This window comes from Zalophus californianus, chromosome 2 (assembly GCF_009762305.2).
Source record: "Zalophus californianus isolate mZalCal1 chromosome 2, mZalCal1.pri.v2, whole genome shotgun sequence".
In the NCBI taxonomy this organism is placed as follows: Eukaryota; Metazoa; Chordata; class Mammalia; order Carnivora; family Otariidae; genus Zalophus; species Zalophus californianus.
In genome coordinates this window covers 91953843-91968253 of record NC_045596.1, presented here as the reverse complement: position 1 = coordinate 91968253, position 14411 = coordinate 91953843, and positions in this window count along the sequence as shown.

Sequence of the window (14411 nt, the reverse complement as noted above, 5' to 3'; positions counted from 1 at the left end):
TCCGCTGAGGGATATGGGTCCTGGAAAGAGAGAAGAGAGATGAAAGCATGAGAGAAATGGAAAAAGTTAGAAAAAGAGTAATAGACAATAGCAAGTGTAAATGAGAAATAGGGCATGGTGGAGAGAAAAGAGGCAAAAATATTGTTTTCTTTACCTTTGCATATTATCTGTGTGCAAGATAAGTTATGAAGATATTAATCAATTTATTTTTTCTCTATTATTATTCCCTGGGTCCAAACCTGTAGCCAGACCCTGGTGCATTTGGAAAGTTTGTTTAGAGGGCGAAAGTGGAAGTTGTTCACAAACAACCTGTGATTTGAATTTTGTTTTCCAGAAGCTTGAGCTCTTTGAAGAGGGAGAGATGAGAACGAAGGCATTCTTTGAGGCTGGGGTGGGCCTGGAAGACATTTGGTCCCTAATTGGGAGGTGGAAAGTCCTCAGAGGGCAATGGTGACAAGATGGGCCTTAGAGGTTGGTCCCTTGCCTCTGGTTTCCAGCCTCAGCCAGGACTCTCTTGTGTTACATATGGTGCAAGAGCAACAGGTTACCATGGCCCCATCTAAACTTGGACAAGGGACATCTCTGCACCAACCTGTTCAGAGAAAAAAGCAGAGGAGCTTCCTGATGTACTGACATCGCATGGGACCTCTGGACCCATGTAGGGAGAAAGGGAATCCTCCCAGTAATAACCGAGGAAAAATTCCCTGCATTCCAGTGGGATGAGTGTTCAGATTAGGGTGCGTAGTTTCACATTTCTCTCTGAGACATTTGGTGTGTAGGCTTGGAATTTCCTTCTTAATTGCTCCCAAGCACAGCTTACCTATTTCTTGTTTTATTTGTAGCAGAGAAAAATATTTACAGATATTTTTATCTCTATCTTTATAGATAGATGTAAGTATAGGTATAGGTTTAGATATATATGCATAAATGTAGTTATTTTTATCCCCCCTTCTCCCTTCTCCCACAAATGATTTTAAACAATATAGATGCTTTGTTTAGGGAAATTATCAATTCAGTGATAATCTTCTTTCCACACTGAACAATAAAATATAGCTAAAAAAATGTTGTGGGACCAATTGATTTGAGACAAGATCTAAATTTAAATTTTTCCATTGTTTAAGATACATGGTTTATTTAAAAATTAAGAATTTACAAAATTCTGTGGGTTAGATAGTTACTATTTTCATGAGCCCACATCATGAAAATTAAATGAACTTAAGCTCTGATGCTAGACATACCTGAGATTCAGTTCCAGCTTTTCTTAATGTTATCTGTGTAATATTGGGTAAGTCACTGTATTTTTTTCTCAGTTGTATAGGGTCATTGAGAGGATTGACTGTAATTGTGGGATAAAGCCCTTGAACAGTGCTTGCACAGATTTGATGTTTAATGTTTAGGAAGCCTGGCTAGTTTTCTTCCTACTAATGAGTCCTGCTTTCAAGAACTTAGGATATACCCATGGGAGGCCAGCAATCCATATGTCACAGCAAGTCATAATCCTCGGTGCATTTAAGTTCGACTCCTAAGAACCCCCAAAGAACACATTTTAGTATTGCTACTATGTGTACCCAGAGAAATAAATCTATATCTCATTGGGATGTCTTATAAGTCAAATGATTTAGTACTTCAAATTGATACTTCTCTAGACTTACAGTGAAAAACGAGAGGTTTTTATTTAATGACAACATCTCGGTATGACATGTGTTGGCTTGCTTTATCCAAAAGTAGTAATGGATCGCAGTAAATTAATAACATAGTTTTTCCAGTTTTACCTGTTACTTCTGTCTGTCTCTGTGTGTATGTGTGTGCGTATGCACATATGCCCACAGTCATGCACCTAAAGAATCTAAAGTTACTTAAACTCAGTGCCTTAACAGGTGTTGATGTTATCACATTGGCCTGATAAACACTGTGCACCAGTTTATTTCTGTTCATTCATTCACTGAGAGAGAGCGAGTGAACAGGGGCAGAGGGAGAGGACAAGCAGACCCCACACTGAGCACAGAGCTCGATGCGATGTGGGCCTGATCCCACGACCCTGAGATCATGACTAGAGAGGAAATCAAGAGGCAGATGCTGAACCAACTCAGCCATCCAGGCACCCCCTGTGCACCAGTTTAAAAACTAATGCAGACTACATAGAATCCATGACAGGATGAGATAATGCATTTTTAGGGCATTTTTATGCAATGGATGACATATGCTGATAGAAATAAGTTTTCTTAAGAGGCATCCTATAAGGGGTAATACTTGCTTGTTCTGCAGTTTTTCAAGAAAGAATATAGTCTTGATTTGAAAAATATAGCTTTTACCTCATTCAAGATATTATTAGAAAGAGTTATTTTTACTTGGGAATTTATTTTTATTGTTATTTTTTATTTATTTTTATTTTTTTATTATTTGCTCATAAAAATTATGAGTTAGAATAACTTAACATGTACAATGGAGTGAGAAATATACACTGTTAAGTAACAATTTATTATGACTATATAGTTCAAAAATACAAAAATCCCACAGGGTGGTAAGATGGTCCTTCCTCACTAAAAATGGTTGGAACCTTTGGTCAGATGGAGTTGGCCCTGTGGTCTCTTCACTGACTGCGCTGGAAGGGTTGTTTTCTTACATAAGGCTTGAGCAGGGATCACGGAGTTGTTTCTCCTCTCACAAATGTTCAGAGTTCTGTCTTTAAGGTTCTCTGTGCTTCCTGTTATCTACCAGATCGAGGCAGAGGTTATAGACCATGAGAAGGTTTGCTCTGATGACACATGCTGTCTGTGGGACACATTCTCTTTTACCCTGGAAAATAATGACTCTCCTTGAGCCACAGTTTGTTTTCTATCTTCTGGAGTTCATGGCAGAGGTGGGAGGAACTCTGCATGTCCTAGGTCAGGGTTTTTCTGAAAAATATTTTTATTTTTTCTTGAAAAAGTCATGGAGGAAAAAAAGGGGGGGAGGACAGGGATGTGAGGTTGCAAAGTAATTGTTTCAGTTGCAAACATTGCCTTGAATGTTTTCTTAAGGCTCATAGAGAATTAGTTTGTGGCAGTAGAATGACTGACTCAAAAAGGTCAATATCCAGTTGAGTTTTTGTAGAGTTTTACTAATCCAGCTAATACATTATCCTATTATTGGGAATATTTGATTGCAAAGAATAATTCATTGATAAGCCCTGCTTAAAAAAGAGAGTTTAGCTATTGAGCAGAGCCAAATAATAGATTTTTCTAGCTTCTAAGAATTTATCCCCAAACAGGAGTATATGGACAGACTTGACTCGACTATATCAGCTTGTTTATTGTAGCTTTATAGTATACTTCTCTAGCTGATAGAACAAATTTCTCAGTATCATTCTTTTCTAAAACTGTCAATTATGTATTTATTCATTCAGAAAATCTCTATCTCTGTCATATTCCATCACCTTTGCCGTAAGCTATATTTTTATTTAAATTGTATTAAATATACAAATAAATATAGTCGAATTAAATCTCCAAAGTTTTGAGTTTCTCATCTAAGAATATTGAATTATTTTTTAACATTGAGGACGTACATTATATCTAGCATTGTCCAATTTTATATTTGTGGTTGGGCTCATTTTTATGCTTCTCAAGATAATTTTTAATCTTGTTTTTGTCATTTGTGTAATACACATTAGGTGTATAACAATCTGCTTAGCTTCAAAATTTTTGATGAGGATACCTTTGTATGTTCAGCAAAATAATTGTTAAAATTGTTAACAGGATAAAGCCATGTACACAAAGCCATAAGATTCACTGAATATAATGGCATAGACTTGTGATCTATTTAAGATGTTTAAGTAATCTCTGTTTAACATAAAAACTATATTTTTAACATGGAATTTAATTTTTAAAACTATTTAAAATCATTCAGGTAGGCTTTGAAGATCCTTATTGTCTCCATGTCATTTTATATGGTAATAACTGTTATACCATTCATACATACAAGTATTGATTATTGATATTAATCTCTGGCAGAATGCTCAATAAACAGGTTTCATTTCCTCAATACAGTAGTAAATATCACTCCTCCCCTACAAACTCCACATTTCTCTGCTCCCCTTTTCAAAATCTCACCCTTGCTCAGTGGTTCTCATCAAATCTCTTCTACTGGGTCTGTTCCTGCTTGTCAAGTTTGTCTAATATTTGGCACAGTAGCTGAGGCAATGAAAGTCAATTCAGACTACTTATTAAGGATCTGTAAGTCTTGCCATGAGGAAGGGATAAGGAACATATCTGTTCCTCTCAACTTTGAATCTGATGTTCAGTAGGTGAGCCCTGATTGCAGTAGCTTGCCTTTTGCCTAACTTCTGGGTTTCATTGCCGTCCTTAAAATAAGTTTCTACGAAAATGTCAAGGAAATAAAAACTTTTCAAAATCAATAAGAAGAATATCAATTGCAATTGCATAGCATATCTTTTTTTCTAAAATTTAAATTTACTTGTATTTTTATTATCCAAATGTGGAACCCATAATTATTAGTTTATAATCCAAGTACAACCAAAAAATGAAATCTTGCCCTGAATATCAGGCTGATTTGGGCCCTACCCTCACTAACCCTTTATTTCTGGGAACTTGAATTCTATATTTAACACTCAGCCATGCTGGCTGAGGCATCGCCTCATTCTATCTTCTACTTATACCTCACCTCAAGATACTACTTCCCTACAGACAGGGATTACCACTTTCCGGATTCATGTCATTATGACCCTACCTTCTAGAATGCACTTTGTGTATGGTCAATTTGAGTGGAACTCCAGGTCATGAATCACCCCCTCTTTAGGCATTCGGTTTAGTGTTGGTATTTCTGCTTGGATCCACCTCCAAAGTCATTTCACTTTTCACAGACTCAGAAGTATTGCAGTTCTGAATCCTTGCTTTTTCATGCCAGCCTACTGGTCAGGTAGCTCCAGACATTTTATCTGAGATAATGAAGACAATGAAATTATCATGTCTTCCTGGACAAGTCTAGTTTAATTATTATTTTTTTTCATGCAGTTTGCAATTCAGTTCTAAACTCTTGAAGGGCAGGAATTATGTGTTATTGTATCTCTTGTTGTCGTAGCCACCATATATTTTTGGAAATGATCCAGATACATGATTTGATAAAATCTGGTATCGTATAAAATCAGAGCATGGATTATTTGAAATAGGATCAGATGTTGTATTCTGACTAGAATGGTTATTTCTAGCATAAAATCTTGTATTCAGTATTCAAAATTTGTTTCTTGGTTATTTTGTATGAATACTATATGAAATACACCGCTAAAAGGGGCATTTTTTTCTTAGATTGTTTAAAATTATAGTTATTATTCTCAGGGAACTTTTGAATAAATTGCTCTGTTGAAAATTCTTAGCATGCATACATTGTGTTAGGGGAACTCTTCCACTCTGTACATAAAATAGTCTTTTCAATACAGCACCTGAAGGGGTCACTCATACACAGGACAAATAATACTCTCAGTGACATAGACTCTTGATTTGAATAGTAAAATGTCTTTGAGTGGTGGTATAAACATTTGTGTGACTTCTGAAGACAGAGCAGTTAAATTCTTTCTGTAAATAAAGGTTGTTTTCCTAATGATCCAAACTTAGGAACATAAGGGATATTCTTCTTATCAATTTTGAAAAGTTTTTATTTCCTTGACATTTTCCTAGAAACTTGTTTTAAGGATGGGAATAAAACCCAGAGCACATAAGCATTAGAGAGATTAGACTTTAAGAGGCTTTGTAGAAAATGAGGGCAAAGTTTTTTTTCAGACTTTTACCCTCTATTTTCTCAAGAAGAAAGGATTTTTTAGGAGCAGGGTTGAGAAGGGTTGCAATTGCATTGCATATCTTCTTTTCCAAATTTAAATTTACTTGTATTTTTATTGTCTAAAATATAGCTCAAGAAAGTATCCCCTTGTTTCATGGCTTATTACTGATTTCACTTCTAGGTAAAAATATATGAAAACAAGCAGCTTTTAACAATTAGATATTGCTATGATAAAAATCTTTTCATAATACTAACATTTTTCCCATTAAGAAATGGGATTGATTAATTTCACACAAAGGGAGGTTGCCTTGAGAATTCTGTCACTTGTATGATTGCTGTATGTTTAATTTATTCTGTTTTTTTTTAAATAAAATGTGTGAGCCTAAAAATCCAAGCACAATGAATATACGATAAAAGTTCTTGCTTTTGAAATGCTTTAAGTCCCATCTGTGTCCAAAAATTAGATGAAAAGTCTAATTTTTCCACACTTTCCCTGAGTAGCTTTCTTTATTTCTAAATTTAAATTAAGGTTGACATCTTAAAGTAGTTTTATAGAGGAAAATACGGTCATAAGTCTAGGTTCCTTATGTTTGACACTTGCATTTCTCTAAGCAAGCAGTACTCATTGATTACCTAGAAGGTTTCTTTATGCTTTGTTAATTTGATAGACCTGGCAATTTATTAGGTGTTTCCTGTTTTTAACTGTAGTCTGATTCTGAAGGAAATGAGCAGTGTCTGTGGCACAGCAGATGAGTCTGTGTCTGATGAGAGCCATGTGGGCCAAACTCTCATTTTTCATAAGTGCTGTCATTTTACAGATGTACGACCTTTTTCTTCTTTCTTCAGGGGAGGAGGGGCTGGGGGAAGAAGATAATGCACAGGGTTCATTTGAGAAACTCTTGTAGGCAGATACACAAATCATGTCATGTAAACCAGAACAGGCTAAGGAAACCTCACATCTCTTTTCCGAAGACAATAACAGATAGGACAGAGAAAGATGGAGTCAAAGATGATTAGGAAAACAGGGATGGTTAATGGATAACAGCAACGCGGCGCCAAGCTGTTCATTCCATGTCGTAAAGATATGAAGCCACACAAACAGAGGCCAGGTAAAAGGTCTCTGAATGCATATCCAGTCAATGCACATGTAAATTTGTGCTTTGAGACTATTTGATGGAGAGTAATATGAAGCATGGAGAAGTTACTCAAAGCAAATTAAGCTATTCTTTCCTTACAAGTTGCAGTACTTGTAACCGGGGCTGGCTTCATGGGCGTATGCTGTGATCCTGTGGAGCGACATAGGACTTGCCTCTAGTCTAACCTTGCCTCTCTGCTGTTTTCCCACATATTCATTTTGCACTGGGTCCTGCAAGTGATACAGTCATTCCTGAACCTGCCTAATAAGTTTTGGACCTATATTTCTTATGTTTTAGTACATGACATTTTACTTTTCAATTCTGAAACCATAGGTTCACACAGTCCTTGAAACCAAGGTAGTTTAAATGGTCATCACAGTGGTCAGGGAGGAGAGATGTCTTAGCCTATTTTCCTACCTAACATCTGACCTACCTTTACTTCCTCTAGGCTTAGGGGGTTTATTTAAGCAAGGCTACATGTGACGAAAAACTGATGTTATATCTGGAAGATTTTCACATCGCAACTCATGTTTATGCTAGAATTTGAAAAAATTAATTCTTAGGTTGTGTTCTTGAGTAGAAACTCTGTGTTACAGGCTCTAAACTTGAACACTCACACACTTCAAATTTATACATACATAGCTAGGAATTTTTTTTTTTTTTAAGATTTTATTTATTTATTTGTCACAGAGAGAGAGAGAGAGAGAGCACAAGCAGGGGGAGCGGCAGACAGAGGGAGAAGCAGGCTCCCCGCTGAGCAAGGAGCCTGATGCGGGGCTCGGTCCCAGGACCTTGGGATCACGACCCGAGCAGAAGGCAGACGCTTAACCAACTGAGCCACCCAGGTATCCCCATAGCTAGGAATGTTTAGTGATAGAAACTACATGTTATTTTAAAAAGCCACAATTTTATTTCACAATATAAAAACAAACTGGATCAAGCCTCAAGTTTTCACACATACAAAGGGACATAACTTCTTAACATCTCCTTACAGAAATGTCTCCACTATTTAAAGTCTTCATTTGAAATAAACATCCTATAATATTATCTTCTCACCATTAGAAAGTGTTCATTGAGAATAGCATTAGTTTTTACTTACTCTTGCTAAAATATTTTGTAATATCAAGCCAGTTTCTGTTTTGTGAGCATACAAGTTAGGCCTAACAGTGAGTCCTCTTGCTATAGTATGAAGTCAGTTTCTCATTTCATTCTGGAGAACTTTTTTGTTCAATTCATTTACTTGACTTTGTCCTGTGATAAAATGAGATGTGAAAAGGGGAGTATGTCAGAGGGGGAGACGAACCATGAGAGATGATGGACTCTGAAAAACAAACTGAGGGTTCTAGAGGGGAGGAGGGTGGGGGGATGGGTTAGCCTGGTGATGGGTATTAAAGAGGGCGCATTCTGCACGGAGCACTGGGTGTTATGCACAAACAATGAATCATGGAACACTGCACCAAAAACTAATGATGTAATATATGGTGATTAACATAACAATAAAAGATTAAAAAAAAAAATGAGATGTGAGTTAACTGATGAAAGCCCAGTGAATGATCTTTCCTGGGGTTTATCTGACTTCATTTTTAAAGGGGATTCTCTAATCTGAGCTTCTGGGGAGCAGCCTCCATCTCCCTCCCATACATTACAGACCGCGCTGGGAGACTGGGAGCCTTGCCTCAACCTCCCGACTCGTCTCGGACGCAGGAGTTAATGTTTATTTTCAGGGGGACTACAAAGGGAGAATCTCTTTCCCTTTTGTTGATCTTTTTCAAAAAGAAGATAACACGCAATGCCCAACATAGATTGTATCTAACGATAAATGGGAAGAGAAACTCTGATATCAATTAAATCAACTTTATACATTCATCTTCAAGAACACTCGATCAATCTAAATGCTTTCCGGTAGTGTCCAAACAGAACATTAAATGACAGTTGCCAAGCAATTTCTATTTTACAAATCAATTCCATGCTAAGTTGAGGTATATGGTAAAAACGGCTAATCTATTACATAGTTCTTTAAAAAGACCCTTCCCTTCCCCCAACCCAAACTGTTAATTATTGCACAGTCAAGGGTGCAATTAAAGGCTGGAGAGATTTGTCTAGTGAGATAACAGAGTGAGGAAAACAAGGACACATCTCTCTATCGGGCAGTTACCTCACACTTGATAGCTCCCTCATGGATGCTATTGTGTTTGTTCCTTAGCAGAATGTACTAGTCAATAGATATGTAAAAATAAAGAGCAATTGAGATGTACATCTGCCTGATTATTGGAGAGGAATACATCCTATGAAAGGCCTGAAAGATTCTCCTCTATCCAAACATCTCAAATGCAACACTCTTCTCTTTAGTTAATGTTTCTGGAAAATGTCATTGATTGGAATACGACTATCCAATCATGTATTTATTCTAAGATAAGGGGCTATAAACTCACTTAAGATAGACGTAGCGATTCTTCTAAGAAACAAGTAAGATTTTCTCATAAGATTTAATTTATCCAACAGAATCGAGCTAAGACTCTAGAAAGATATTTAAGAGCAAAGATAAGCTTCTTATAAAATATCCTTTTATTTCCATTACAAAACTTGAAGGGTCTAAACTTGTAGCTCTAAGGTGACTCGGGTTTGTTTCAGGCAAAATCTTTCCCATTGCTTAGAAGAGATTTGTTCATCTAATTTTCAGCTTCCCTACTTTCAATCATCTATTTCTGCAAATAAATTTTTCCTCCTTTTACTTTCTTTTTTTTGACCGATACTCCACTTCTTTTCATAATCTTCTGAAGCCACAACATTCGAAACTGGATAAATAAATCCTTTAATTCATTTTTTACTTTTCTTTTGAGTTGTTTCTCATTTATCTAATCTCTTTTAAGAGTCTCCATTGTATATTTAGTTTAGTTACACTTACATTTATCTTTCAGCAATACTGTCCATCTTGATACAGGGGGCATTGATTAAAGTCTACCTAGCAATTAAGTACTTTCTCCTTTTAATAGTTACTGTATTAAAATGTAGTTTCTATATACTTGACATTAGAAATAATATATTTTCATCTATTTGTTGAAATCTCCATGAAATATATAAAGTACTACAATGATAGATAAATCATGGTGATGTTTTGAATTGAGTCTCAAGTTAGGTCAAAAAGATATTTAACAGATTTTTTTGATAAATGTAACTATCATAACTACATACTTCTATAGTCTTACAACTTAAGGGAAACATTTTTTCTTGCCATAAAGATTGAAGATGGCCTAAGAAAAGTATGACATAACCACAAAATAAAGTATCTAGGGGGTAGGAGCTGGGAGAGGTTGGGGCTTACACTTAACTTTCTGCTTGCAATATTTTACTAAGGTTCAGTTATTTATTTATTTATTTTTAAGATTTTATTTATTTGACAGAGAGAGACAGCCAGAGAGGGAACACAAGCTTTGGGGGGGAGGGGGAGAGGCAGAGGGAGAAGGAGAAGCAGACTCCCTGCTGAGCGGGCAGCCCGATGCGGGGCCTGATCCCGGGACCCCGGGATCATGACCTGAGCTGGAGGCAGATGCCTAATGACTGAGCCACCCAGGCGCCCCAGGTTCAGTTATGTTGAGACTCTAAATAATGTTTTCCCTTTTACTAGTTCATAATAAATACAGAGAATTTTTAAAAACCAGCCACGGAATTTGAATGAAAGGGTTTTATGTGAATCTAAAAACCCTACCTGTGAGCATTACACAAGAACTGATCCTTCCTTAGATTTTGGCCTTTTCAGTTAGGTCCGATATGCATGTATATAGATTTGTATGAAACGGGAAGACACTGGGCTTTCCTAGTGTGGAATCTTCTTGAGCCATTTTAATATGGCCCGCTTAATCTTTCATTTATATTGAATCTTCAGAAAGGCCTATAGATCCCAGTGTAAGGCTTAAATTGCTACCCACACAGATTCTGAGTATTTGGAAAGCTCAGTATTATCACTGGGCTAGAGCATATTCCAGCTCTTCCTTCTTAACAAATGCAATGACATAATCTGATAGGATGTTGAGAGTCCTTATTTTGTGTAGTATCTGCTAGGCAGCAATTCTGGGTTGAAATAAAATAGCAAACTTTCTGTACTGAACAGCGGTATTTATAATTTTTAGGCTTTTTGTGAAGGAAGTTGAAAACAAAATACAAAATAGTATCCCTGTTTTGCTTAACTATAGGGGTGTAAAATTTAATATTCAAGCAACATGCAAATTAGAAAATAACATCCTAGGAACTCGTCAACCAAAAAAAAAAAAATCCCATGATTAAATAATTTGTTTGATAAGCATTCCAGGAGACCCCCCATATTCTTTCTCTTTTTGGCACAGATGTTTTCCTTCTTATCTTCTCAGGCCTAAGGCGTTTCATTTGCATTATATTTGCCTTTTGTTCTTAATGGGGAAAAAAAAAGAAAAAGCAAGGAGATAAGAGAAAGAAAAAAACAGTTCCAGATATCTCCAGTAACCAATTCCTCGGTGTTAGTCTGTGCTTTTGAATATTTTATAATTTATAAACTGAAAACACATTATGCTCTGCTTTTCAAACAGGCCATGTCACATGCCTTTCCTAAACCTTTTAAGACATAAGGCTTGTGACTGGGATAAAAAATATGCATTCTTTATTTCTACATATCTCCTGCGGTGCTACATTGTGGGATTGGAAGAATAGAGGAGGTTAGAAGGAGGTCTGAAGTGCCTGCTAATCATTTACAGAGGCAAAACTGATTTTTAACTTTTCACTTTCATTGAAAAAATATCTATATATGTTGATACTTTTTAAAATATCAAGGGAGTCTGTGTTAGCTAGAGAAGCCCTTTTCCTGACCGCCGAATCATCATCTGGACACATATTTTTAGAGAGGCTACTAAGAGATTTGTTGAACCTCATTGAGTTAAAGCCAACTCATCAATTCTTAGTAGGAATATAAAGGGAAATTGATTCCTAATAACTTCTGGAATGTAAAAGAAATGCTGACCTTTAGTCTAGATGTCAGTGGAAGCAAAGTCAAGGGCCAGTGAATTTTGGGAAGAAATTTATACATGGCTGGTAAGAGACAAAGACTGTCTCTGTGTTTCATATCCTGGGATCCAAGGTGGTGGTTCTACGTCTGCTTTTGTAGACCGGGACCGATCAGTTAACCTCCCTGTCTTTTATTTGCTTTGCATGCAGGGGAATTTATGTTGGCAAGTTGCTTTTCTGGAGAGAAAATGAAAGCTATCTTAATGTAGCCTATTAGCCAATTGCTGCATGTAAAATATACATGATTTCAATTTGCTAAGAGGAAACACCCCAAGTTAGCTGAGGACCAAATCTGGAAATAGAACATTGAAGAGAAGGGCAGAGCCTGGCCGTTCTTTGGAAAGGGTGGCTGTGTGCCATGCAGCTTCCCGACAACTGCCCAAGAGCCAGGCAGTGCAGGGATCCTGTAAACCTTCAGCCCTTGAGTTCTGCAGTGATAAGGCAAGCTCTCTGGATTAACAGCCCTGTCAAGGGTAACCCTCTGGAGTGCTTATTTGTTTAGAAGAAGAACCTCATTCATCATCAGGGAGTGATAGAAATGGGGGCTCTCTGGCACTATATCTGAAGGCTACCTGGATGTATGGGCTCTTGTGGCACCATGAAAAGGAAGAGAAAGAGAAAAGACATGATTGCTGTTCGGTTTCAACATAGTATTAGAATGAAATGCATTATACATGTTAAAAAAAGTGTCATTCGTTATGATGCCAATTTCATCGCTTTTCATTATAAACCTCTCTGAGGAAGACTTACAGTTTGCCTTTTAATTTTTTTATTATTGGATCCTTTGAAGCCTATTTTGTCAATTGACTCTTTTTGTCAAGCATGTGGATTTGGCATTTGTTTGCTGTAACAAATAGATTTTAAATAAGTTTTCTTTTTAAAAATGTTGTAGTTTCAATAGTCATTAAAAAAAGAAGGTTTTTGGGATAACTCCAGATTTTTTTTTTTATAGTTTAGAATTTATAATGTTATGAAAATGGGAGAAAGCTCAAAAGCGAATATTACTGTCTGTGGAAATTAATAACAATAAGGGACATAAAAACTGAGGCTTTGAGTATAAATAAGAATAGGATTACTTGTTAGGTAGATGAAATTTTATGTATTATACTTAATCAGTTATAATTGGCAATTAAAACTAAATTCTGTGATTTTGAGTGCATGTGTAATTAATAAAATTTTAGTTTTATCTAGGGCAGAAATGATATATATTTCAATTACTAATTTGTACTTATATAGTCTATAATTCCTTACTACATAGTGATCTGTGATCTATTCATATATCCAGAGTACACGTATAGATGTAACCTATAAAATACAAAGCCTACCTGCCCATTCTAATGTAAATGCAATTTATTGAGAATTTTGTGCTAATAATTATTTCTTTATAACATTTCCTGCAAGTAGATATTGTGGTCTTAGTTTAAGAAAAGTGAAGTTTAATAAATGAAGTGAGGTTAAATAACATGTCCGAGGCCACACAGCTAGTATGTGGCCGAAACAGGATTTGAAGGCACATCCACCCAGTTCAAAGCCCTTGCCATAAACTCATAGTCACACTGCCTCCCTTTAATATAGGTACATGCATCTATCTACAAGTAGCATTCTTATTTCTAATAATATTGTGTGCAATGCCTTCCTCAAGGATCTTTCAGATACCTGAATGGCTTCAAAGAGAAAAACAAAGGAAAACCAATACAGTGGTTGATTCTTGTTGCCCTCTAAGATTCAAACCCAATGTAAATGCTTAAATGTTGGAACCGAGCAGACTGACATCAGAAAAAGAAAAAAAAAAAGTGCTACAGGCAATGTGTTTCTGATAGCACCTCACTGCTCATTCTTTTTACTCTACTCCTTCTCAACTCCCCTTACAGTCCTCTACATTTTTGCTTTACTCAGATCTGAATTTCCAGGAGCTTCCCTCTGTTTTACCTGATTTCTCAGAGTCCTGATGGTTCCTGGGTGATTATGGGAAAAACAGATTATCTTACTACTCTAGTTAATATGGTAGTTAGCTAACTTGCACCTATTCTGAGAAACATGACAATAATAGAACCAAGAAGAAGAAGAAATAATAATAATCACCACATGAACTGTCTACCTACATACACTGAGGAGTGGAACTACTTACCACCCCTATTATGTCCCCCTACCTTCCCTCCCCCTGATGCAAAAACAAGCCCAAAACAGTAACAACTACAAAAGCCAACCAATTTACTGTCTGTATTAACTTGGCCACTATTGATGAGACTCTGGCCCCGGCAGATGGCTTTACTTCCCTAAAGAGCCACCAAATCATCAATGGAAAGCATCAAAACACAGTTAGGGACAGGTGATTGTATCCTAACCTTCACCTAACTATAAGCAAGCCCTTTAACTAAAAGATCCACCATAAACCAAGCTTCCAATTCCCAAACAAACGTCGACCTTGCCTCCTTCCTCCTTCATGACACTGTCAAAGTTTCTGCCAAGATTTTC